We start from the raw sequence: 25,972 nt of genomic DNA on the forward strand, positions 1-25,972 counted from the left end.
ATATCAAACTGCGAATACCTGCATAGAGCCTGAATTTGGCTCCAAAATATGGCTCAGGCCTCGAAATTGGGATGTTTTGGATATTTTGAAAACTGGAGGGAGGTTTGGGACAAATGTGACCAAACGCCGCTTTCAGTACTTGGCATATGTTGGGTATAAAAAGTCGTAACTTAAAACTGCGAATACGTGCAGAGAGCCAGAATTTGGCTCCAAAATATGGCTCAGGCCTCGAAATTGGGATATTTGGGATTTTTCGAAAACTGCAAAGGAGTTTGTGCAAAATGTGACTCATTGCGGCTTTCAGGACTAGGCATATGTTGGGTATAAAAAGTCGTAATATCAAACTGCGAATACGTGCATAGAGCCAGAATTTGGCTCCAAAATATGGCTCAGGCCTCGAAATTGGGATATTTGGGATTTTTCGAAAACTGCAGGGGAGTTTGTGCAAAATGTGACTCATTGCAGCTTTCAGGACTTGGCATATGTTGGGTATAAAAAGTCGTAATATCAAACTGCGAATACGTGCATAGAGCCAGAATTTGGCTCCAAAATATGGCTCAGGCCTCGAAATTGGGATGTTTGGGATATTTTGAAAACTGGAGGGAGGTTTGGGACAAATGTGACCAAACGCCGCTTTCAGTACTTGGCATATGTTGGGTATAAAAAGTCGTAACTTAAAACTGCGAATACGTGCAGAGAGCCAGAATTTGGCTCCAAAATATGGCTCAGGCCTCGAAATTGGGATATTTGGGATTTTTCGAAAACTGCAAAGGAGTTTGTGCAAAATGTGACTCATTGCAGCTTTCAGGACTTGGCATATGTTGGGTATAAAAAGTCGTAATATCAAACTGCGAATACGTGCATAGAGCCAGAATTTGGCTCCAAAATATGGCTCAGGCCTCGAAATTGGGATGTTTGGGATATTTTGAAAACTGGAGGGAGGTTTGGGACAAATGTGACCAAACGCCGCTTTCAGTACTTCGCATATGTTGGGTATAAAAAGTCGTAACTTCAAACTGCGAATACGTACAGAGAGCTTGAATTTGGCTCCAGAATATGGCTCAGGCCACGAAATTGGTATATTTGGGATATTTCGAAAACTGCAGGGGAGTTTGTGCAAAATGTGACTCACTGCCGCTTTCAGGACTTGGCATATGTTGGGTATAAAAAGTCGTAATATCAAACTGCGAATACATGTAGAGAGCCAGAATTTGGCTCCAATATATGGCTCAGGCCTCGAAATTGGGATGTTTGTGATATTTTGAAAACTGGAGGGATATTTGGGACAAATGTGACCAAACGCCGCTTTCAGCACTTGGCATATGTTGGGTAAAAAAAAGTCCCAATTTCAAACTGCGAATACGAGCAGAGAGCCAAAATTTGGCTCCAAAATATGGCTCAGGCCTCGAAATTGGGATATTTGGGATATTTCGAGAACTGCAGGGGAGTTTGTGCAAAATGTGACTCACTGCCGCTTGCAGGACTTGGCATATGTTGGGTATAAAAAGTCGTAATATAAAACTGCGAATACGTGCATAGAGCCAGAATTTGGCTCCAAAATATGGCTCAGGCCTGGAAATTGGGATGTTTGGGATATTTTGAAAACTGGAGGGAGGTTTGGGACAAATGTGACCAAACGCCGCTTTCAATACTTGGCATATGTTGGGTATAAAAAGTCGTAACTTAAAACTGCGAATACGTGCAGAGAGCCAGAATTTGGCTCCAAAATATGGCTCAGGCCTCGAAATTGGGATATTAGGGATATTTTGAAAACTGCACGGAGGTTTGGGACATATGTGACCAAACACCACTTTCAGTAGTTGGCATATATTGGATATAAAAAAGTCGCAATTTCAAACTGCGAATACGTGCAGAGAGCCAGAATTTGGCTCCAAAATATGGCTCAGGCCTCGAAATCGGAATATTTGGGATATTTCGAAAACTGCATGGGAGTTTGTGCAAAATGTGACTCACTGCCGCTTTCAGGACTTGGCATATGTTGGGTATAAAAAGTCGTAATATCAAACTGCGAAAACGTGCATTGAGCCAGAATTTGGCTCCAAAATATGGCTCAGGCTTCGAAATTGGGATGTTTGGGATATTTTGAAAACTGGAGGGAGGTTTGGGACAAATGTGACCAAACGCCTCTTTCAGTATATGGAATATGTTGGGGATAAAAAGCCGTAATTTCAAACTGCGAATACGTAAAGAAAGCCTGAATTTGGCTCCAAAATATGGCTCAGGCCTCGAAATTGGGATATTAGGGATATTTTGAAAACTGCAGGGAGGTTTGAGACAAATGTGACCAAACGCCGCTTTCAGTAGTTGGCATATGTTGGGTATAAAAAAGTCGCAATTTCAAACTGCGAATACGAGCGGAGAGCCAAAATTTGGCTCCAAAATATGGCTCAGGCCTCGAAATTGGGATATTTGGGATTTTTCGAAAACTGCAAAGGAGTTTGTGCAAAATGTGACTCATTGCGGCTTTCAGGACTTGGCATTTGTTGGGTATAAAAAGTCGTAATATCAAACTGCGAATACGTGCATAGAGCCAGAATTTGGCTCCAAAATATGGCTCAGGCCTCGAAATTGGGATATTTGGGATTTTTCGAAAACTGCAGGGGAGTTTGTGCAAAATGTGACTCATTGCCGCTTTCAGGACTTGGCATATGTTGGGTATAAAAAGTCGTAATATCAAACTGCCAATACGTGCATAGAGCCAGAATTTGGCTCCAAAATATGGCTCAGGCCTCGAAATTGGGATGTTTGGGATATTTTGAAAACTGGAGGGAGGTTTGGGACAAATGTGACCAAACGCCGCTTTCAGTACTTGGCATATGTTGGGTATAAAAAGTCGTAATATCAAACTGCGAATACGTACAGAGAGCCTGAATTTGGCTCCAAAATATGGCTCAGGCCTCGAAATTGGGATATTTGGGATATTTTGAAAACTGCAGGGGAGTTTGTGCAAATCTTACTACTTGCCGCTTTCAGGACTTGGCATATGTTGGGTATAAAAATTCGTAATTTAAAACAGCGAATACGTGCAGAGAGCCAGAATTTGGCTCCAAAATATTGCTCAGGCCTCGAATTTGGGATGTTTGGGATATTTTGAAAACTGCAGGGGAGTTTGTGCAAAATGTGACTCACTGCCGCTTACGGGACTTGGCATATGTTTGGTATAAAAAGTCGTAATATCAAACTGCGAATACTTGCATAGAGCCAGAATTTGGCTCCAAAATATGGCTCAGGCCTCGAAATTGGGATGTTTGGGATATTTTGAAAACTGGAGGGAGGTTTGGGACAAATGTGACCAAACGCCGCTTTCAGTACTTGGCATATGTTGGGTATAAAAAGTCGTAACTTAATGTGACTCACTGCCGCTTTCAGGCATATGAGTTTGGCATATGTTTGGTATAAAAAGTCGTAATATCAAACTGCGAATACTTGCATAGAGCCAGAATTTGGCTCCAAAATATGACTCAGGCCTCGAAATTGGGATGTTTGGGATATTTTGAAAAATAGAGGGAGGTTTGGGGCAAATGTGACCAAACGCCGCTTTCAGTACTTGGCATATGTTGGGTATAAAAAGTCGTAACTTAAAACTGCGAATACGTGCAGAGAGCGAGAATTTAGCTCCAAAATATGGCTCAGGCCTCAAAATTGGGATATTTGGGATATTTCGAAAACTGCAGGGGAGTTTGTGCAAAATGTGACTCACTGCCGCTTTCAGGACTTGGCATATGTTTGGTATAAAAAGTCGTAATATCAAACTGCGAATACTTGCATAGAGCCAGAATTTGGCTCCAAAATATGACTCAGGCCTCGAAATTGGGATGTTTGGGATATTTTGAAAACTGGAGGGAGGTTTGGGACAAATGTGACCAAACGCCGCTTCCAGTACTTGGCATATGTTGGGTATAAAAAGTCGTAACTTAAAACTGCGAATACGTGCAGAGAACCAGAATTTGGCTCCAAAATATGGCTCAGGCCTCGAAATTGGGATATTTGGGATTTTTCGAAAACTGCAAAGGAGTTTGTGCAAAATGTGACTCACTGCCGCTTTCAGTACTTGGCATATGTTGGGTATAAAATTCGTAATATGAAACTGCAAATACGTGCAGAGAGCCAGAATTTGGCTCCAAAATATGGCTCAGGCCTCGAAATTGGGATGTTTGGGATATTTTGAAAACTGCAGAGGAGTTTGTGCAAATCTTACTACTTGCCGCTTTCAGGACTTGCCATATGTTGGGTATAAAAAGTCGTAATTTAAAACAGCGAATACGTGCAGAGAGCCAGAATTTGGCTCCAAAATATTGCTCAGGCCTCGAATTTGGGATGTTTGGGATATTTTGAAAACTGCAGGGGAGTTTGTGCAAAATGTGACTCACTGCCGCTTACGGGACTTGGCATATGTTTGGTATAAAAAGTCGTAATATCAAACTGCGAATACTTGCATAGAGCCAGAATTTGGCTCCAAAATATGGCTCAGGCCTCGAAATTGGGATGTTTGGGATATTTTGAAAACTGGAGGGAGGTTTGGGACAAATGTGACCAAACGCCGCTTTCAGTACTTGGCATATGTTGGGTATAAAAAGTCGTAACTTAATGTGACTCACTGCCGCTTTCAGGCATATGAGTTTGGCATATGTTTGGTATAAAAAGTCGTAATATCAAACTGCGAATACTTGCATAGAGCCAGAATTTGGCTCCAAAATATGACTCAGGCCTCGAAATTGGGATGTTTGGGATATTTTGAAAAATAGAGGGAGGTTTGGGGCAAATGTGACCAAACGCCGCTTTCAGTACTTGGCATATGTTGGGTATAAAAAGTCGTAACTTAAAACTGCGAATACGTGCAGAGAGCGAGAATTTAGCTCCAAAATATGGCTCAGGCCTCAAAATTGGGATATTTGGGATATTTCGAAAACTGCAGGGGAGTTTGTGCAAAATGTGACTCACTGCCGCTTTCAGGACTTGGCATATGTTTGGTATAAAAAGTCGTAATATCAAACTGCGAATACTTGCATAGAGCCAGAATTTGGCTCCAAAATATGACTCAGGCCTCGAAATTGGGATGTTTGGGATATTTTGAAAACTGGAGGGAGGTTTGGGACAAATGTGACCAAACGCCGCTTCCAGTACTTGGCATATGTTGGGTATAAAAAGTCGTAACTTAAAACTGCGAATACGTGCAGAGAACCAGAATTTGGCTCCAAAATATGGCTCAGGCCTCGAAATTGGGATATTTGGGATTTTTCGAAAACTGCAAAGGAGTTTGTGCAAAATGTGACTCACTGCCGCTTTCAGTACTTGGCATATGTTGGGTATAAAATTCGTAATATGAAACTGCAAATACGTGCAGAGAGCCAGAATTTGGCTCCAAAATATGGCTCAGGCCTCGAAATTGGGATGTTTGGGATATTTTGAAAACTGCAGAGGAGTTTGTGCAAATCTTACTACTTGCCGCTTTCAGGACTTGCCATATGTTGGGTATAAAAAGTCGTAATTTAAAACAGCGAATACGTGCAGAGAGCCAGAATTTGGCTCCAAAATATTGCTCAGGCCTCGAATTTGGGATGTTTGGGATATTTTGAAAACTGCAGGGGAGTTTGTGCAAAATGTGACTCACTGCCGCTTACGGGACTTGGCATATGTTGGGTATAAAAAGTAGTAATATCAAACTGCGAATACGTGCATAGAGACAGAATTTGGCTCCAAAATAGGGCTCAGGCCTCGAAATTGGGATGTTTGGGATATTTTGAAAACTGGAGGGAGGTTTGGGGCAAATGTGACCAAACGCCACTTTCAGTACTTGGCATATGTTGGGTGTAAAAAGTCGTAACTTAAAACTGCGAATACGTGCAGAGAGCCAGAATTTAGCTCCAAAATATGGCTCAGGCCTCAAAATTGGGATATTTCGAAAACTGCAGGGGAGTTTGTGCAATATGTGACTCACTGCCGCTTTCAGGACTTGGCATATGTTTGGTATAAAAAGTCGTAATATCAAACGGCAAATACCTGCATAGAGCCTGAATTTGGCTCCAAAATATGGCTCAGGCCTCGAAATTGGGATGTTTGGGATATTTTGAAAACTGGAGGGAGGTTTGGGACAAATGTGACCAAACGCCGCTTTCAGTACTTGGCATATGTTGGGTATAAAAAGTCGTAACTTAAAACTGCGAATACGTGCAGAGAGCCAGAATTTGGCTCCAAAATATGGCTCAGGCCTCGAAATTGGGATATTTGGGATTTTTCGAAAACTGCAAAGGAGTTTGTGCAAAATGTGACTCATTGCGGCTTTCAGGACTTGGCATATGTTGGGTATAAAAAGTCGTAATATCAAACTGCGAATACGTGCATAGAGCCAGAATTTGGCTCCAAAATATGGCTCAGGCCTCGAAATTGGGATATTTGGGATTTTTCGAAAACTGCAGGGGAGTTTGTGCAAAATGTGACTCATTGCGGCTTTCAGGACTTGGCATATGTTGGGTATAAAAAGTCGTAATATCAAACTGCGAATACGTGCATAGAGCCAGAATTTGGCTCCAAAATATGGCTCAGGCCTCGAAATTGGGATATTTGGGATTTTTCGAAAACTGCAGGGGAGTTTGTGCAAAATGTGACTCATTGCCGCTTTCAGGACTTGGCATATGTTGGGTATAAAAAGTCGTAATATCAAACTGCGAATACGTGCATAGAGCCAGAATTTGGCTCCAAAATATGGCTCAGGCCTCGAAATTGGGATGTTTGGGATATTTTGAAAACTGGAGGGAGGTTTGGGACAAATGTGACCAAACGCCGCTTTCAGTACTTGGCATATGTTGGGTATAAAAAGTCGTAATATCAAACTGCGAATACGTACAGAGAGCCTGAATTTGGCTCCAAAATATGGCTCAGGCCTCGAAATTGGGATATTTGGGATATTTTGAAAACTGCAGGGGAGTTTGTGCAAATCTTACTACTTGCCGCTTTCAGGACTTGGCATATGTTGGGTATAAAAAGTCGTAATTTAAAACAGCGAATACGTGCAGAGAGCCAGAATTTGGCTCCAAAATATTGCTCAGGCCTCGAATTTGGGATGTTTGGGATATTTTGAAAACTGCAGGGGAGTTTGTGCAAAATGTGACTCACTGCCGCTTACGGGACTTGGCATATGTTTGGTATAAAAAGTCGTAATATCAAACTGCGAATACTTGCATAGAGCCAGAATTTGGCTCCAAAATATGGCTCAGGCCTCGAAATTGGGATGTTTGGGATATTTTGAAAACTGCAGAGGAGTTTGTGCAAATCTTACTACTTGCCGCTTTCAGGACTTGGCATATGTTGGGTATAAAAAGTCGTAATTTAAAACAGCGAATACGTGCAGAGAGCCAGAATTTGGCTCCAAAATATTGCTCAGGCCTCGAATTTGGGATGTTTGGGATATTTTGAAAACTGCAGGGGAGTTTGTGCAAAATGTGACCCACTGCCGCTTACGGGACTTGGCATATGTTGGGTATAAAAAGTCGTAATATCAAACTGCGAATACGTGCATAGAGACAGAATTTGGCTCCAAAATATGGCTCAGGCCTCAAAATTGGGATGTTTGGGATATTTTGAAAACTGGAGGGAGGTTTGGGACAAATGTGACCAAACGCCGCTTTCAGTACTTGGCATATGTTGGGTATAAAAAGTCGTAACTTAATGTGACTCACTGCCGCTTTCAGGCAAATGAGTTTGGCATATGTTTGGTATAAAAAGTCGTAATATCAAACTGCGAATACTTGCATAGAGCCAGAATTTGGCTCAAAAATATGACTCAGGCCTCGAAATTGGGATGTTTGGGATATTTTGAAAACTGGAGGGAGGTTTGGGACAAATGTGACCAAACGCCGCTTTCAGTACTTGGCATATGTTGGGTATAAAAAGTCGTAACTTAAAACTGCGAATACGTGCAGAGAGCCAGAATTTGGCTCCAAAATATGGCTCAGGCCTCGAAATTGGGATATTTGGGATTTTTCGAAAACTGCAAAGGAGTTTGTGCAAAATGTGACTCACTGCCGCTTTCAGTACTTGGCATATGTTGGGTATAAAATTCGTAATATGAAACTGCAAATAATTGCAGAGAGCCAGAATTTGGCTCCAAAATATGGCTCAGGCCTCGAAATTGGGATGTTTGGGATATTTTGAAAACTGCAGAGGAGTTTGTGCAAATCTTACTACTTGCCGCTTTCAGGACTTGGCATATGTTGGGTATAAAAAGTCGTAATTTAAACAGCGAATACGTGCAGAGAGCCAGAATTTGGCTCCAAAATATTGCTCAGGCCTCGAATTTGGGATGTTTGGGATATTTCGAAAACTGCAGGGGAGTTTGTGCAAAATGTGACTCACTGCCGCTTACGGGACTTGGCATATGTTGGGTATAAAAAGTAGTAATATCAAACTGCGAATACGTGCATAGAGACAGAATTTGGCTCCAAAATATGGCTCAGGCCTCGAAATTGGGATGTTTGGGATATTTTGAAAACTGGAGGGAGGTTTGGGGCAAATGTGACCAAACGCCACTTTCAGTACTTGGCATATGTTGGGTATAAAAAGTCGTAACTTAAAACTGCGAATACGTGCAGAGAGCCAGAATTTAGCTCCAAAATATGGCTCAGGCCTCGAAATTGGGATATTAGGGATATTTTGAAAACTGCACGGAGGTTTGGGACATATGTGACCAAACACCACTTTCAGTAGTTGGCATATATTGGGTATAAAAAAGTCGCAATTTCAAACTGCGAATACGTGCAGAGAGCCAGAATTTGGCTCCAAAATATGGCTCAGGCCTCGAAATCGGAATATTTGGGATATTTCGAAAACTGCATGGGAGTTTGTGCAAAATGTGACTCACTGCCGCTTTCAGGACTTGGCATATGTTGGGTATAAAAAGTCGTAATATCAAACTGCGAAAATGTGCATTGAGCCAGAATTTGGCTCCAAAATATGGCTCAGGCTTCGAAATTGGGATGTTTGGGATATTTTGAAAACTGGAGGGAGGTTTGGGACAAATGTGACCAAACGCCGCTTTCAGTATTTGGAATATGTTGGGGATAAAAAGCCGTAATTTCAAACTGCGAATACGTAAAGAGAGCCTGAATTTGGCTCCAAAATATGGCTCAGGCCTCGAAATTGGGATATTAGGGATATTTTGAAAACTGCAGGGAGGTTTGAGACAAATGTGACCAAACGCCGCTTTCAGGAGTTGGCATATGTTGGGTATAAAAAAGTTCGCAATTTCAAACTGCGAATACGAGCAGAGAGCCAAAATTTGGCTCCAAAATATGGCTCAGGCCTCGAAATTGGGATATTTGGGATTTTTCGAAAACTGCAAAGGAGTTTGTGCAAAATGTGACTCATTGCGGCTTTCAGGACTTGGCATATGTTGGGTATAAAAAGTCGTAATATCAAACTGCGAATACGTGCATAGAGCCAGAATTTGGCTCCAAAATATGGCTCAGGCCTCGAAATTGGGATATTTGGGATTTTTCGAAAACTGCAGGGGAGTTTGTGCAAAATGTGACTCATTGCCGCTTTCAGGATTTGGCATATGTTGGGTATAAAAAGTCGTAATATCAAACTGCAAATACGTGCACAGAGCCAGAATTTGGCTCCAAAATATGGCTCAGGCCTCGAAATTGAGACGTTTGGGATATTTTGAAAACTGGAGGGAGGTTTGGGACAAATGTGACCAAACGCCGCTTTCAGTACTTGGCATATGTTGGGTATAAAAAGTCGTAATATCAAACTGCGAATACGTACAGAGAGCCTGAATTTGGCTCCAAAATATGGCTCAGGCCTCGAAATTGGGATATTTGGGATATTTTGAAAACTGCAGGGGAGTTTGTGCAAATCTTACTACTTGCCGCTTTCAGGACTTGGCATATGTTGGGTATAAAAAGTCGTAATTTAAAACAGCGAATACGTGCAGAGAGCCAGAATTTGGCTCCAAAATATTGCTCAGGCCTCGAATTTGGGATGTTTGGGATATTTTGAAAACTGCAGGGGAGTTTGTGCAAAATGTGACTCACTGCCGCTTACGGGACTTGGCATATGTTTGGTATAAAAAGTCGTAATATCAAACTGCGAATACTTGCATAGAGCCAGAATTTGGCTCCAAAATATGGCTCAGGCCTCGAAATTGGGATGTTTGGGATATATTTTTAAAACTGCAGAGGAGTTTGTGCAAATCTTACTACTTGCCGCTTTCAGGACTTGGCATATGTTGGGTATAAAAAGTCGTAATTTAAAACAGCGAATACGTGCAGAGAGCCAGAATTTGGCTCCAAAATATTGCTCAGGCCTCGAATTTGGGATGTTTGGGATATTTTGAAAACTGGAGGGAGGTTTGGGGCAAATGTGACCAAACGCCGCTTTCAGTACTTGGCATATGTTGGGTATAAAAAGTCGTAACTTAAAACTGCGAATACGTGCAGAGAGCCAGAATTTAGCTCCAAAATATGGCTCAGGCCTCAAAATTGGGATATTTGGGATATTTCGAAAACTGCAGGGGAGTTTGTGCAAAATGTGACTCACTGCCGCTTTCAGGACTTGGCATATGTTTGGTATAAAAAGTCGTAATAACAAACTGCGAATACTTGCATAGAGCCAGAATTTGGCTCCAAAATATGACTCAGGCCTCGAAATTGGGATGTTTGGGATATTTTGAAAACTGGAGGGAGGTTTGGGACAAATGTGACCAAACGCCGCTTTCAGTACTTGGCATATGTTGGGTATAAAAAGTCGTAACTTAAAACTGCGAATACGTGCAGAGAGCCAGAATTTGGCTCCAAAATATGGCTCAGGCCTCGAAATTGGGATATTTGGTATTTTTCGAAAACTGCAAAGGAGTTTGTGCAAAATGTGACTCATTGCGGCTTTCAGGACTTGGCATATGTTGGGTATAAAAAGTCGTAATATCAAACTGCGAATACGTGCATAGAGCCAGAATTTGGCTCCAAAATATGGCTCAGGCCTCGAAATTGGGATGTTTTGGATATTTTGAAAACTGGAGGGAGGTTTGGGACAAATGTGACCAAACGCCGCTTTCAGTACTTCGCATATGTTGGGTATAAAAAGTCGTAACTTCAAACTGCGAATACGTACAGAGAGCTTGAATTTGGCTCCAGAATATGGCTCAGGCCTCGAAATTGGTATATTTGGGATATTTCGAAAACTGCAGGGGAGTTTGTGCAAAATGTGACTCACTGCCGCTTTCAGGACTTGGCATATGTTGGGTATAAAAAGTCGTAATATCAAACTGCGAATACATGTAGAGAGCCAGAATTTGGCTCCAAAATATGGCTCAGGCCTCGAAATTGGGATGTTTGTGATATTTTGAAAACTGGAGGGATATTTGGGACAAATGTGACCAAACGCCGCTTTCAGCACTTGGCATATGTTGGGTAAAAAAAAGTCCCAATTTCAAACTGCGAATACGAGCAGAGAGCCAAAATTTGGCTCCAAAATATGGCTCAGGCCTCGAAATTGGGATATTTGGGATATTTCGAAAACTGCAGGGGAGTTTGTGCAAAATGTGACTCACTGCCGCTTTCAGGACTTGGCATATGTTGGGTATAAAAAGTCGTAATATAAAACTGCGAATACGTGCATAGAGCCAGAATTTGGCTCCAAAATATGGCTCAGGCCTGGAAATTGGGATGTTTGGGATATTTTGAAAACTGGAGGGAGGTTTGGGACAAATGTGACCAAACGCCGCTTTCAATACTTGGCATATGTTGGGTATAAAAAGTCGTAACTTAAAACTGCGAATACGTAAAGAGAGCCTGAATTTGGCTCCAAAATATGGCTCAGGCCTCGAAATTGGGATATTAGGGATATTTTGAAAACTGCAGGGAGGTTTGAGACAAATGTGACCAAACGCCGCTTTCAGTAGTTGGCATATGTTGGGTATAAAAAAGTCGCAATTTCAAACTGCGAATACGAGCAGAGAGCCAAAATTTGGCTCCAAAATATGGCTCAGGCCTCGAAATTGGGATATTTGGGATTTTTCGAAAACTGCAAAGGAGTTTGTGCAAAATGTGACTCATTGCGGCTTTCAGGACTTGGCATTTGTTGGGTATAAAAAGTCGTAATATCAAACTGCGAATACGTGCATAGAGCCAGAATTTGGCTCCAAAATATGGCTCAGGCCTCGAAATTGGGATATTTGGGATTTTTCGAAAACTGCAGGGGAGTTTGTGCAAAATGTGACTCATTGCCGCTTTCAGGACTTGGCATATGTTGGGTATAAAAAGTCGTAATATCAAACTGCCAATACGTGCATAGAGCCAGAATTTGGCTCCAAAATATGGCTCAGGCCTCGAAATTGGGATGTTTGGGATATTTTGAAAACTGGAGGGAGGTTTGGGACAAATGTGACCAAACGCCGCTTTCAGTACTTGGCATATGTTGGGTATAAAAAGTCGTAATATCAAACTGCGAATACGTACAGAGAGCCTGAATTTGGCTCCAAAATATGGCTCAGGCCTCGAAATTGGGATATTTGGGATATTTTGAAAACTGCAGGGGAGTTTGTGCAAATCTTACTACTTGCCGCTTTCAGGACTTGGCATATGTTGGGTATAAAAAGTCGTAATTTAAAACAGCGAATACGTGCAGAGAGCCAGAATTTGGCTCCAAAATATTGCTCAGGCCTCGAATTTGGGATGTTTGGGATATTTTGAAAACTGCAGGGGAGTTTGTGCAAAATGTGACTCACTGCCGCTTACGGGACTTGGCATATGTTTGGTATAAAAAGTCGTAATATCAAACTGCGAATACTTGCATAGAGCCAGAATTTGGCTCCAAAATATGGCTCAGGCCTCGAAATTGGGATGTTTGGGATATTTTGAAAACTGCAGAGGAGTTTGTGCAAATCTTACTACTTGCCGCTTTCAGGACTTGGCATATGTTGGGTATAAAAAGTCGTAACTTAATGTGACTCACTGCCGCTTTCAGGCATATGAGTTTGGCATATGTTTGGTATAAAAAGTCGTAATATCAAACTGCGAATACTTGCATAGAGCCAGAATTTGGCTCCAAAATATGACTCAGGCCTCGAAATTGGGATGTTTGGGATATTTTGAAAAATAGAGGGAGGTTTGGGGCAAATGTGACCAAACGCCACTTTCAGTACTTGGCATATGTTGGGTATAAAAAGTCGTAACTTAAAACTGCGAATACGTGCAGAGAGCCAGAATTTAGCTCCAAAATATGGCTCAGGCCTCAAAATTGGGATATTTGGGATATTTCGAAAACTGCAGGGGAGTTTGTGCAAAATGTGACTCACTGCCGCTTTCAGGACTTGGCATATGTTTGGTATAAAAAGTCGTAATATCAAACTGCGAATACTTGCATAGAGCCAGAATTTGGCTCCAAAATATGACTCAGGCCTCGAAATTGGGATGTTTGGGATATTTTGAAAACTGGAGGGAGGTTTGGGACAAATGTGACCAAACGCCGCTTTCAGTACTTGGCATATGTTGGGTATAAAAAGTCGAAACTTAAAACTGCGAATACGTGCAGAGAACCAGAATTTGGCTCCAAAATATGGCTCAGGCCTCGAAATTGGGATATTTGGGATTTTTCGAAAACTGCAAAGGAGTTTGTGCAAAATGTGACTCACTGCCGCTTTCAGTACTTGGCATATGTTGGGTATAAAATTCGTAATATGAAACTGCAAATACGTGCAGAGAGCCAGAATTTGGCTCCAAAATATGGCTCAGGCCTCGAAATTGGGATGTTTGGGATATTTTGAAAACTGCAGAGGAGTTTGTGCAAATCTTACTACTTGCCGCTTTCAGGACTTGCCATATGTTGGGTATAAAAAGTCGTAATTTAAAACAGCGAATACGTGCAGAGAGCCAGAATTTGGCTCCAAAATATTGCTCAGGCCTCGAATTTGGGATGTTTGGGATATTTTGAAAACTGCAGGGGAGTTTGTGCAAAATGTGACTCACTGCCGCTTACGGGACTTGGCATATGTTGGGTATAAAAAGTAGTAATATCAAACTGCGAATACGTGCATAGAGACAGAATTTGGCTCCAAAATATGGCTCAGGCCTCGAAATTGGGATGTTTGGGATATTTTGAAAACTGGAGGGAGGTTTGGGGCAAATGTGACCAAACGCCACTTTCAGTACTTGGCATATGTTGGGTATAAAAAGTCGTAACTTAAAACTGCGAATACGTGCAGAGAGCCAGAATTTGGCTCCAAAATATGGCTCAGGCCTCGAAATTGGGATATTTGGGATTTTTCGAAAACTGCAAAGGAGTTTGTGCAAAATGTGACTCATTGCGGCTTTCAGGACTTGGCATATGTTGGGTATAAAAAGTCGTAATATCAAACTGCGAATACCTGCATAGAGCCTGAATTTGGCTCCAAAATATGGCTCAGGCCTCGAAATTGGGATGTTTGGGATATTTTGAAAACTGGAGGGAGGTTTGGGACAAATGTGACCAAACGCCGCTTTCAGTACATAGCATATGTTGGGTATAAAAAGTCGTAACTTCAAACTGCGAATACGTACAGAGAGCCTGAATTTGGCTCCAAAATATGGCTCAGGCCTCGAAATTGGGATATTTGGGATATTTCGAAAACTGCAGGGGAGTTTGTGCAAAATGTGACTCACTGCCACTTTCAGGACTTGGCATATGTTGGGTATAAAAAGTCGTAATATCAAACTGCGAATACATGTAGAGAGCCAGAATTTGGCTCCAAAATATGGCTCAGGCCTCGAAATTGGGATGTTTGTGATATTTTGAAAACTGGAGGGAGATTTGGGACAAATGTGACCAAATGCCGCTTTCAGCACTTGGCATATATTGGGTATAAAAAAGGCGCATTTCAAACTGCAAATACGTGCAGAGAGCCAGAATTTGGCTCCAAAATATGGCTCAGGCCTCGAAATTGGGATGTTTGGGATATTTTGAAAACTGCAGGGGAGTTTGGGACAAATATGACCAAAGGCCCTTTCAGTACTTGGCATATGTTGGATATAAAAAGTCGAAATTTCAAACTGCGAATAGGTGCAGAGAGCCAGAATTTGGCTCCAAAATATGACTCAGGCCTCGAAATTGGGATATTAGGGATATTTTGAAAACTGCACGGAGGTTTGGGACAAATGTGACCAAACGCCGCTTTCAGTATTTGGCATATGTTTGGTATAAAAAGTCGTAATTTCAAACTGCGAATACGTATAGAGAGCCTGAATTTGGCTCCAAAATATGGCTCAGGCCTCGAAATTGGGATATTAGGGATATTTTGAAAAATGCAGGGAGGTTTCAGACAAATGTGACCAAACGCCGCTTTCAGTACTTGGCATATGTTGGGTATAAAAAAGTCGCAATTTCAAACTGCGAATACTTGCAGAGAGCCAGAATTTGGCTCCAAAATATAGCTCAGGCCTTGAAATTGGAATATTTGGGATATTTTGAAAACTGTAGGGGAGTTTGTGCAAAATGTGACTCACTGTCGTTTTCAGTACTTGGCATATGTTGGGTATAAAATTCGTAATATGAAACTGCGAATACGTGCAGAGAGCCAAAATTTGGCTCCAAAATATGGCTCAGGCCTCGAAATTGGGATGTTAGGGATATTTTGAAAACTGCAGAGGAGTTCGAGCAAAATCTTACTAATTGCCGCTTTCGGGACTTGGCATATGTTGGGTATAAAAATTCGTAATTTAAAACAGCGAATACGTGCAGAGAGCCAGAATTTGGCTCCAAAATATTGCTCAGGCCTCGAAATTGGGATGTTTGGGATATTTTGAAAACTGCAGGGGAGTTTGTGCAAAATGTGACTCACTGCCGCGTCCAGTACTTGGCATATGTTGGGTATAAAAGGTAGTAATATCAAACTGCGAATACGTGCATAGAGCCAGAATTTGGCTCCAAAATATGGCTCAGGCTTCGAAATTGGGATGTTTGGGATATTTTGAAAACTGGAGGGAGGTTTGGGAAAAATGTGACCAAACGCCGCTTTCAGTACTTGGCATATGTTGAGTATAAAAAGTTGTAATTTTCAACTGCGAATACGTGCAGAGAGCCAGAATTTGTTTCCAAAATATGGCTCAGGCCTCGAAATTGGGATATTTGGGATATTTTGAAAACTGCAGGGAGGTTTGGGACAAATGTGACCAAACGCTGCTTTCAGTGCTTGGCATATGTTGGGTATAAAAAGTCGTAATTTCAAACTGCGAATACGTACAGAGAGCCTGAATTTGGCTCCAAAATATGGCTCAGGCCTCGAAATTGGGATGTTTGGGATATTTTGAAAACTGCAGGGGAGTTTGTGCAAAATGTGAATCACTGCCGCTTTCAGGACTTGGCATATGTTAGGTATAAAAAGTCATAATTTCAAACTGCGAATACATGCAGAGAGCCAGAATTTGGCTCCAAAATATGACTCAGGCCTCGAAATTGGGAAGTTTGGGATATTTTGAAAACTGCAGGGGAGTTTGGGACAAATATGACCAAACGCCGCTTTCAGTACTTGGCATATGATGGGTTTAAAAAGTCGTAACTTAAAACTGCGAATACGTGCAGAGAGCCAGAATTTGGCTCCAAAATATGGCTCAGGCTTCGAAATTGGGCTGTTTGGGATATTTTGAAAACTGGAGGGAGGTTTGGGACAAATGTGACCAAACGCCGCTTTCAGTATTTGGCATATGTTGGGTATAAAAAGTCGTAATTTCAAACTGGGAATACGTATAGAGAGCCTGAATTTGGCTCCAAAATATGGCTCAGGCCTCGAAATTGGGATATTAGGGATATTTTGAAAACTGCAGGGAGGTTTGAGACAAATGTGACCAAACGCCGCTTTCAGTAGTTGGCATATGTTGGGTATAAAAAAGATGCAATTTCAAACTGCGAATACGAGCAGAGAGCCAAAATTTGGCTCCAAAATATGGCTCAGGCCTCGAAATTGGGATATTTGGGATTTTTCGAAAACTGCAAAGGAGTTTGTGCAAAATGTGACTCATTGCGGCTTTCAGGACTTGGCATATGTTGGGTATAAAAAGTCGTAATATCAAACTGCGAATACGTGCATAGAGCAAGAATTTGGCTCCAAAATATGGCTCAGGCCTCGAAATTGGGATATTTGGGATTTTTCGAAAACTGCAGGGGAGTTTGTGCAAAATGTGAATCACTGCCGCTTTCAGGACTTGGCATATGTTAGGTATAAAAAGTCATAATTTCAAACTGCGAATACATGCAGAGAGCCAGAATTTGGCTCCAAAATATGACTCAGGCCTCGAAATTGGGAAGTTTGGGATATTTTGAAAACTGCAGGGGAGTTTGGGACAAATATGACCAAACGCCGCTTTCAGTACTTGGCATATGATGGGTTTAAAAAGTCGTAACTTAAAACTGCGAATACGTGCAGAGAGCCAGAATTTGGCTCCAAAATATGGCTCAGGCTTCGAAATTGGGCTGTTTGGGATATTTTGAAAACTGGAGGGAGGTTTGGGACAAATGTGACCAAACGCCGCTTTCAGTATTTGACATATGTTGGGTATAAAAAGTCGTAATTTCAAACTGGGAATACGTATAGAGAGCCTGAATTTGGCTCCAAAATATGGCTCAGGCCTCGAAATTGGGATATTAGGGATATTTTGAAAACTGCAGGGAGGTTTGAGACAAATGTGACCAAACGCCGCTTTCAGTAGTTGGCATATGTTGGGTATAAAAAAGATGCAATTTCAAACTGCGAATACGAGCAGAGAGCCAAAATTTGGCTCCAAAATATGGCTCAGGCCTCGAAATTGGGATATTTGGGATTTTTCGAAAACTGCAAAGGAGTTTGTGCAAAATGTGACTCATTGCGGCTTTCAGGACTTGGCATATGTTGGGTATAAAAAGTCGTAATATCAAACTGCGAATACGTACAGAGAGCCTGAATTTGGCTCCAAAATATGGCTCAGGCCTCGAAATTGGGATATTTGGGATATTTCGAAAACTGCATGGGAGTTTGTGCAAAATGTGTCTCACTGCCGCTTTCAGAACTTGGCATATGTTGGGTATAAAAATTCGTAATTTAAAACTGCGAATACATGCAGAGAGCCAGAATTTGGTTGCAAAATATGGCTCAGGCCTCGAAATTTGGATGTTTGGGATATTTTGAAAACTGCAGGGAAGTTTGTGCAAATGTGACTCACTGCCGCTTTCAGTACTTGGCATATGTTGGGTATAAAAAGTCGTAATATCAAACTGCGAATACATGCAGAGAGCCAGAATTTGGTTGCAAAATATAGCTCAGGCCTCGAAATTGGGATATTTGGGATTTTTCGAAAACTGCAAAGGAGTTTGTGCAAAATGTGACTCATTGCGGCTTTCAGGACTTGGCATATGTTGGGTATAAAAAGTCGTAATATCAAACTGCGAATACCTGCATAGAGCCTGAATTTGGCTCCAAAATATGGCTCACACCTCGAAATTGGGATGTTTGGGATATTTTGAAAACTGGAGGGAGGTTTGGGACAAATGTGACCAAACACCGCTTTCAGGACTTGGCATATGTTTGGTATAAAAAGTCGTAATATCAAACTGCGAATACTTGCATAGAGCCAGAATTTGGCTCCAAAATATGACTCAGGCCTCGAAATTGGGATGTTTGGTATATTTTGAAAACTGGAGGGAGGTTTGGGACAAATGTGACCAAACGCCGCTTTCAGTACTTGGCATATGTTGGGTATAAAAAGTCGTAACCTAAAACTGCGAATACGTGCAGAGAACCAGAATTTGGCTCCAAAATATGGCTCAGGCCTCGAAATTGGGATATTTGGGATTTTTCGAAAACTGCAAAGGAGTTTGTGCAAAATGTGACTCACTGCCGCTTTCAGTACTTGGCATATGTTGGGTATAAAATTCGTAATATGAAACTGCAAATACGTGCAGAGAGCCAGAATTTGGCTCCAAAATATGGCTCAGGCCTCGAAATTGGGATGTTTGGGATATTTTGAAAACTGCAGAGGAGTTTGTGCAAATCTTACTACTTGCCGCTTTCAGGACTTGCCATATGTTGGGTATAAAAAGTCGTAATTTAAAACAGCGAATACGTGCAGAGAGCCAGAATTTGGCTCCAAAATATTGCTCAGGCCTCGAATTTGGGATGTTTGGGATATTTTGAAAACTGCAGGGGAGTTTGTGCAAAATGTGACTCACTGCCGCTTACGGGACTTGGCATATGTTGGGTATAAAAAGTAGTAATATCAAACTGCGAATACGTGCATAGAGACAGAATTTGGCTTCAAAATATGGCTCAGGCCTCGAAATTGGGATGTTTGGGATATTTTGAAAACTGGAGGGAGGTTTGGGGCAAATGTGACCAAACGCCACTTTCAGTACTTGGCATATGTTGGGTATAAAAAGTCGTAACTTAAAACTGCGAATACGTGCAGAGAGCCAGAATTTAGCTCCAAAATATGGCTCAGGCCTCAAAATTGGGATATTTGGGATATTTCGAAAACTGCAGGGGAGTTTGTGCAAAATGTGACTCACTGCCGCTTTCAGGACTTGGCATATGTTTGGTATAAAAAGTCGTAATATCAAACTGCGAATACTTGCATAGAGCCAGAATTTGGCTCCAAAATATGACTCAGGCCTCGAAATTGGGATGTTTGGGATATTTTGAAAACTGGAGGGAGGTTTGGGACAAATGTGACCAAACGCCGCTTTCAGTACTTGGCATATGTTGGGTATAAAAAGTCGTAACTTAAAACTGTGAATACGTGCAGAGAGCCAGAATTTGGCTCCAAAATATGGCTCAGGCCTCGAAATTGGGATATTTGGGAATTTTCGAAAACTGCAAAGGAGTTTGTGCAAAATGTGACTCATTGCGGCTTTCAGGACTTGGCATATGTTGGGTATAAAAAGTCGTAATATCAAACTGCGAATACCTGCATAGAGCCTGAATTTAGCTCCAAAATATGGCTCAGGCCTCGAAATTGGGATGTTTGGGATATTTTGAAAACTGGAGGGAGGTTTGGAACAAATGTGACCAAACGCCGCTTTCAGTACATAGCATATGTTGGGTATAAAAAGTCGTAACTTCAAACTGCGAATACGTACAGAGAGCCTGAATTTGGCTCCAAAATATGGCTCAGGCCTCGAAATTGGGATATTTGGGATATTTCGAAAACTGCAGGGGAGTTTGTGCAAAATGTGACTCACTGCCACTTTCAGGACTTGGCATATGTTGGGTATAAAAAGTCGTAATATCAAACTGCGAATACATGTAGAGAGCCAGAATTTGGCTCCAAAATATGGCTCAGGCCTCGAAATTGGGATGTTTGTGATATTTTGAAAACTGGAGGGAGATTTGGGACAAATGTGACCAAATGCCGCTTTCAGCACTTGGCATATATTGGGTATAAAAAAGTCGCAATTTCAAACTGCAAATACGTGCAGAGAGCCAGAATTTGGCTCCAAAATATGGCTCAGGCCTCGAAATTGGGATGTTTGGGATATTTTGAAAACTGCAGGGGAGTTTGGGACAAATATGACCAAAGGCCCTTTCAGTACTTGGCATATGTTGGATATAAAAAGTCGAAATTTCAAACTGCGAATAGGTGCAGAGAGCCAGAATTTGGCTCCAAAATATGACTCAGGCCTCGAAATTGGGATATTAGGGATATTTTGAAAACTGCACGGAGGTTTGGGACAAATGTGACCTAACGCCGCTTTCAGTATTTGGCATATGTTGGGTATAAAAAGTCGTAATTTCAAACTGCGAATACGTATAGAGAGCCTGAATTTGGCTCCAAAATATGGCTCAGGCCTCGAAATTGGGATATTAGGGATATTTTGAAAAATGCAGGGAGGTTTGAGACAAATGTGACCAAACGCCGCTTTCAGTACTTGGCATATGTTGGGTATAAAAAAGTCGCAATTTCAAACTGCGAATACTTGCAGAGAGCCAGAATTTGGCTCCAAAATATGGCTCAGGCCTCGAAATTGGAATATTTGGGATATTTTGAAAACTGTAGGGGAGTTTGTGCAAAATGTGACTCACTGCCGTTTTCAGTACTTGGCATATGTTGGGTATAAAATTCGTAATATGGAACTGCGAATACGTGCAGAGAGCCAAAATTTGGCTCCAAAATATGGCTCAGGCCTCGAAATTGGGATGTTAGGGATATTTTGAAAACTGCAGAGGAGTTCGAGCAAAATCTTACTAATTGCCGCTTTCGGGACTTGGCATATGTTGGGTATAAAAATTCGTAATTTAAAACAGCGAATACGTGCAGAGAGCCAGAATTTGGCTCCAAAATATTGCTCAGGCCTCGAAATTGGGATGTTTGGGATATTTTGAAAACTGCAGGGGAGTTTGTGCAAAATGTGACTCACTGCCGCGTCCAGTACTTGGCATATGTTGGGTATAAAAGGTAGTAATATCAAACTGCGAATACGTGCATAGAGCCAGAATTTGGCTCCAAAATATGGCTCAGGCTTCGAAATTGGGATGTTTGGGATATTTTGAAAACTGAAGGGAGGTTTGGGAAAAATGTGACCAAACGCCGCTTTCAGTACTTGGCATATGTTGAGTATAAAAAGTTGTAATTTTCAACTGTGAATACGTGCAGAGAGCCAGAATTTGTTTCCAAAATATGGCTCAGGCCTCGAAATTTGGATATTTGGGATATTTTGAAAACTGCAGGGAGGTTTGGGACAAATGTGACCAAACGCCGCTTTCAGTACTTGGCATATGTTGGGTATAAAAAGTCGTAACTTAAAACTGCGAATACGTGCAGAGAACCAGAATTTGGCTCCAAAATATGGCTCAGGCCTCGAAATTGGGATATTTGGGATTTTTCGAAAACTGCAAAGGAGTTTGTGCAAAATGTGACTCACTGCCACTTTCAGTACTTGGCATATGTTGGGTATAAAATTCGTAATATGAAACTGCAAATACGTGCAGAGAGCCAGAATTTGGCTCCAAAATATGGCTCAGGCCTCGAAATTGGGATGTTTGGGATATTTTGAAAACTGCAGAGGAGTTTGTGCAAATCTTACTACTTGGCGCTTTCAGGACTTGCCATATGTTGGGTATAAAAAGTCGTAATTTAAAACAGCGAATACGTGCAGAGAGCCAGAATTTGGCTCCAAAATATTGCTCAGGCCTCGAATTTGGGATGTTTGGGATATTTTGAAAACTGCAGGGGAGTTTGTGCAAAATGTGACTCACTGCCGCTTACGGGACTTGGCATATGTTGGGTATTAAAAGTAGTAATATCAAACTGCGAATACGTGCATAGAGACAGAATTTGGCTCCAAAATATGGCTCAGGCCTCGAAATTGGGATGTTTGGGATATTTTGAAAACTGGAGGGAGGTTTGGGGCAAATGTGACCAAACGCCACTTTCAGTACTTGGCATATGTTGGGTATAAAAAGTCGTAACTTAAAACTGCGAATACGTGCAGAGAGCCAGAATTTAGCTCCAAAATATGGCTCAGGCCTCAAAATTGGGATATTTGGGATATTTCGAAAACTGCAGGGGAGTTTGTGCAAAATGTGACTCACTGCCGCTTTCAGGACTTGGCATATGTTTGGTATAAAAAGTCGTAATATCAAACTGCGAATACCTGCATAGAGCCTGAATTTGGCTCCAAAATATGGCTCAGGCCTCGAAATTGGGATGTTTGGGATATTTTGAAAACTGGAGGGAGGTTTGGGACAAATGTGACCAAACGCCGCTTTCAGTACATAGCATATGTTGGGTATAAAAAGTCGTAACTTCAAACTGCGAATACGTACAGAGAGCCTGAATTTGGCTCCAAAATATGGCTCAGGCCTCGAAATTGGGATATTTGGGATATTTCGAAAACTGCAGGGGAGTTTGTGCAAAATGTGACTCACTGCCACTTTCAGGACTTGGCATATGTTGGGTATAAAAAGTCGTAATATCAAACTGCGAATACATGTAGAGAGCCAGAATTTGGCTCCAAAATATGGCTCAGGCCTCGAAATTGGGATGTTTGTGATATTTTGAAAACTGGAGGGAGATTTGGGACAAATGTGACCAAATGCCGCTTTCAGCACTTGGCATATATTGGGTATAAAAAAGTCGCAATTTCAAACTGCAAATACGTGCAGAGAGCCAGAATTTGGCTCCAAAATATGGCTCAGGCCTCGAAATTGGGATGTTTGGGATATTTTGAAAACTGCAGGGGAGTTTGGGACAAATATGACCAAAGGCCCTTTCAGTACTTGGCATATGTTGGATATAAAAAGTCGAAATTTCAAACTGCGAATAGGTGCAGAGAGCCAGAATTTGGCTCCAAAATATGACTCAGGCCTCGAAATTGGGATATTAGGGATATTTTGAAAACTGCACGGAGGTTTGGGACAAATGTGACCAAACGCCGCTTTCAGTATTTGGCATATGTTGGGTATAAAAAGTCGTAATTTCAAACTGCGAATACGTATAGAGAGCCTGAATTTGGCTCCAAAATATGGCTCAGGCCTCGAAATTGGGATATTAGGGATATTTTGAAAAATGCAGGGAGGTTTGAGACAAATGTGACCAAACGCCGCTTTCAGTACTTGGCATATGTTGGGTATAAAAAAGTCGCAATTTCAAGCTGCGAATACTTGCAGAGAGCCAGAATTTGGCTCCAAAATATGGCTCAGGCCTCGAAATTGGAATATTTGGGATATTTTGAAAACTGTAGGGGAGTTTGTGCAAAATGTGACTCACTGCCGTTTTCAGTACTTGGCATATGTTGGGTATAAAATTCGTAATATGAAACTGCGAATACGTGCAGAGAGCCAAAATTTGGCTCCAAAATATGGCTCAGGCCTCGAAATTGGGATGTTAGGGATATTTTGAAAACTGCAGAGGAGTTCGAGCAAAATCTTACTAATTGCCGCTTTCGGGACTTGGCATATGTTGGGTATAAAAATTCGTAATTTAAAACAGCGAATACGTGCAGAGAGCCAGAATTTGGCTCCAAAATATTGCTCAGGCCTAAGAAATTGGGATGTTTGGGATATTTTGAAAACTGCAGGGGAGTTTGTGCAAAATGTGACTCACTGCCGCGTCCAGTACTTGGCATATGTTGGGTATAAAAGGTAGTAATATCAAACTGCGAATACGTGCATAGAGCCAGAATTTGGCTCCAAGATATGGCTCAGGCTTCGAAATTGGGATGTTTGGGATATTTTGAAAACTGGAGGGAGGTTTGGGAAAAATGTGACCAAACGCCGCTTTCAGTACTTGGCATATGTTGAGTATAAAAAGTTGTAATTTTCAACTGCGAATACGTGCAGAGAGCCAGAATTTGTTTCCAAAATATGGCTCAGGCCTCGAAATTGGGATATTTGGGATATTTTGAAAACTGCAGGGAGGTTTGGGACAAATGTGACCAAACGCTGCTTTCAGTACTTGGCATATGTTGGGTATAAAAAGTCGTAATTTCAAACTGCGAATACGTACAGAGAGCCTGAATTTGGCTCCAAAATATGGCTCAGGCCTCGAAATTGGGATGTTTGGGATATTTTGAAAACTGCAGGGGAGTTTGGGACAAATATGACCAAAGGCCCTTTCAGTACTTGGCATATGTTGGATATAAAAAGTCGAAATTTCAAACTGCGAATAGGTGCAGAGAGCCAGAATTTGGCTCCAAAATATGACTCAGGCCTCGAAATTGGGATATTAGGGATATTTTGAAAACTGCACGGAGGTTTGGGACAAATGTGACCAAACGCCGCTTTCAGTATTTGGCATATGTTGGGTATAAAAAGTCGTAATTTCAAACTGCGAATACGTATAGAGAGCCTGAATTTGGCTCCAAAATATGGCTCAGGCCTCGAAATTGGGATATTAGGGATATTTTGAAAAATGCAGGGAGGTTTGAGACAAATGTGACCAAACGCCGCTTTCAGTACTTGGCATATGTTTGGTATAAAAAGTCGTAATATCAAACTGCGAATACTTGCATAGAGCCAGAATTTGGCTCCAAAATATGGCTCAGGCCTCGAAATTGGGATGTTTGGGATATTTTGAAAACTGCAGAGGAGTTTGTGCAAATCTTACTACTTGCCGCTTTCAGGACTTGGCATATGTTGGGTATAAAAAGTCGTAATTTAAAACAGCGAATACGTGCAGAGAGCCAGAATTTGGCTCCAAAATATTGCTCAGGCCTCGAATTTGGAATGTTTGGGATATTTTGAAAACTGCAGGGGAGTTTGTGCAAAATGTGACTCACTGCCGCTTACGGGACTTGGCATATGTTGGGTATAAAAAGTCGTAATATCAAACTGCGAATACGTGCATAGAGACAGAATTTGGCTCCAAAATAAGGCTCAGGCCTCAAAATTGGGATGTTTGGGATATTTTGAAAACTGGAGGGAGGTTTGGGACAAATGTGACCGAACGCCGCTTTCAGTACTTGGCATATGTTGGGTATAAAAAGTCGTAACTTAATGTGACTCACTGCCGCTTTCAGGCATATGAGTTTGGCATATGTTTGGTATAAAAAGTCGTAATATCAAACTGCGAATACTTGCATAGAGCCAGAATTTGGCTCCAAAATATGACTCAGGCCTCGAAATTGGGATGTTTGGGATATTTTGAAAAATAGAGGGAGGTTTGGGGCAAATGTGACCAAACGCCACTTTCAGTACTTGGCATATGTTGGGTATAAAAAGTCGTAACTTAAAACTGCGAATACGTGCAGAGAGCCAGAATTTAGCTCCAAAATATGGCTCAGGCCTCAAAATTGGGATATTTGGGATATTTCGAAAACTGCAGGGGAGTTTGTGCAAAATGTGACTCACTGCCGCTTTCAGGACTTGGCATATGTTTGGTATAAAAAGTCGTAATATCAAACTGCGAATACTTGCATAGAGCCAGAATTTGGCTCCAAAATATGACTCAGGCCTCGAAATTGGGATGTTTGGGATATTTTGAAAACTGGAGGGAGGTTTGGGACAAATGTGACC

The 25,972-nt window shown here is 41.6% G+C and overlaps 1 protein-coding gene and 1 long non-coding RNA gene across 2 annotated transcripts in view; one reads left to right on the top strand and one right to left on the bottom strand.

Moving 5' to 3' along the window:
* LOC138359925 (uncharacterized) overlaps positions 1 to 25,972 on the bottom strand; it is a 386,355-nt gene that overhangs the window by 318,557 nt on the left and 41,826 nt on the right. The gene's annotated exons all lie outside the window — the stretch shown is intronic.
* Positions 1 to 25,972, top strand: part of LOC138359921 (uncharacterized) — a 407,357-nt gene that overhangs the window by 145,058 nt on the left and 236,327 nt on the right. The gene's annotated exons all lie outside the window — the stretch shown is intronic.

This window comes from Procambarus clarkii, chromosome 94 (genome assembly GCF_040958095.1).
Source record: "Procambarus clarkii isolate CNS0578487 chromosome 94, FALCON_Pclarkii_2.0, whole genome shotgun sequence".
Taxonomy (NCBI): Eukaryota; Metazoa; Arthropoda; class Malacostraca; order Decapoda; family Cambaridae; genus Procambarus; species Procambarus clarkii.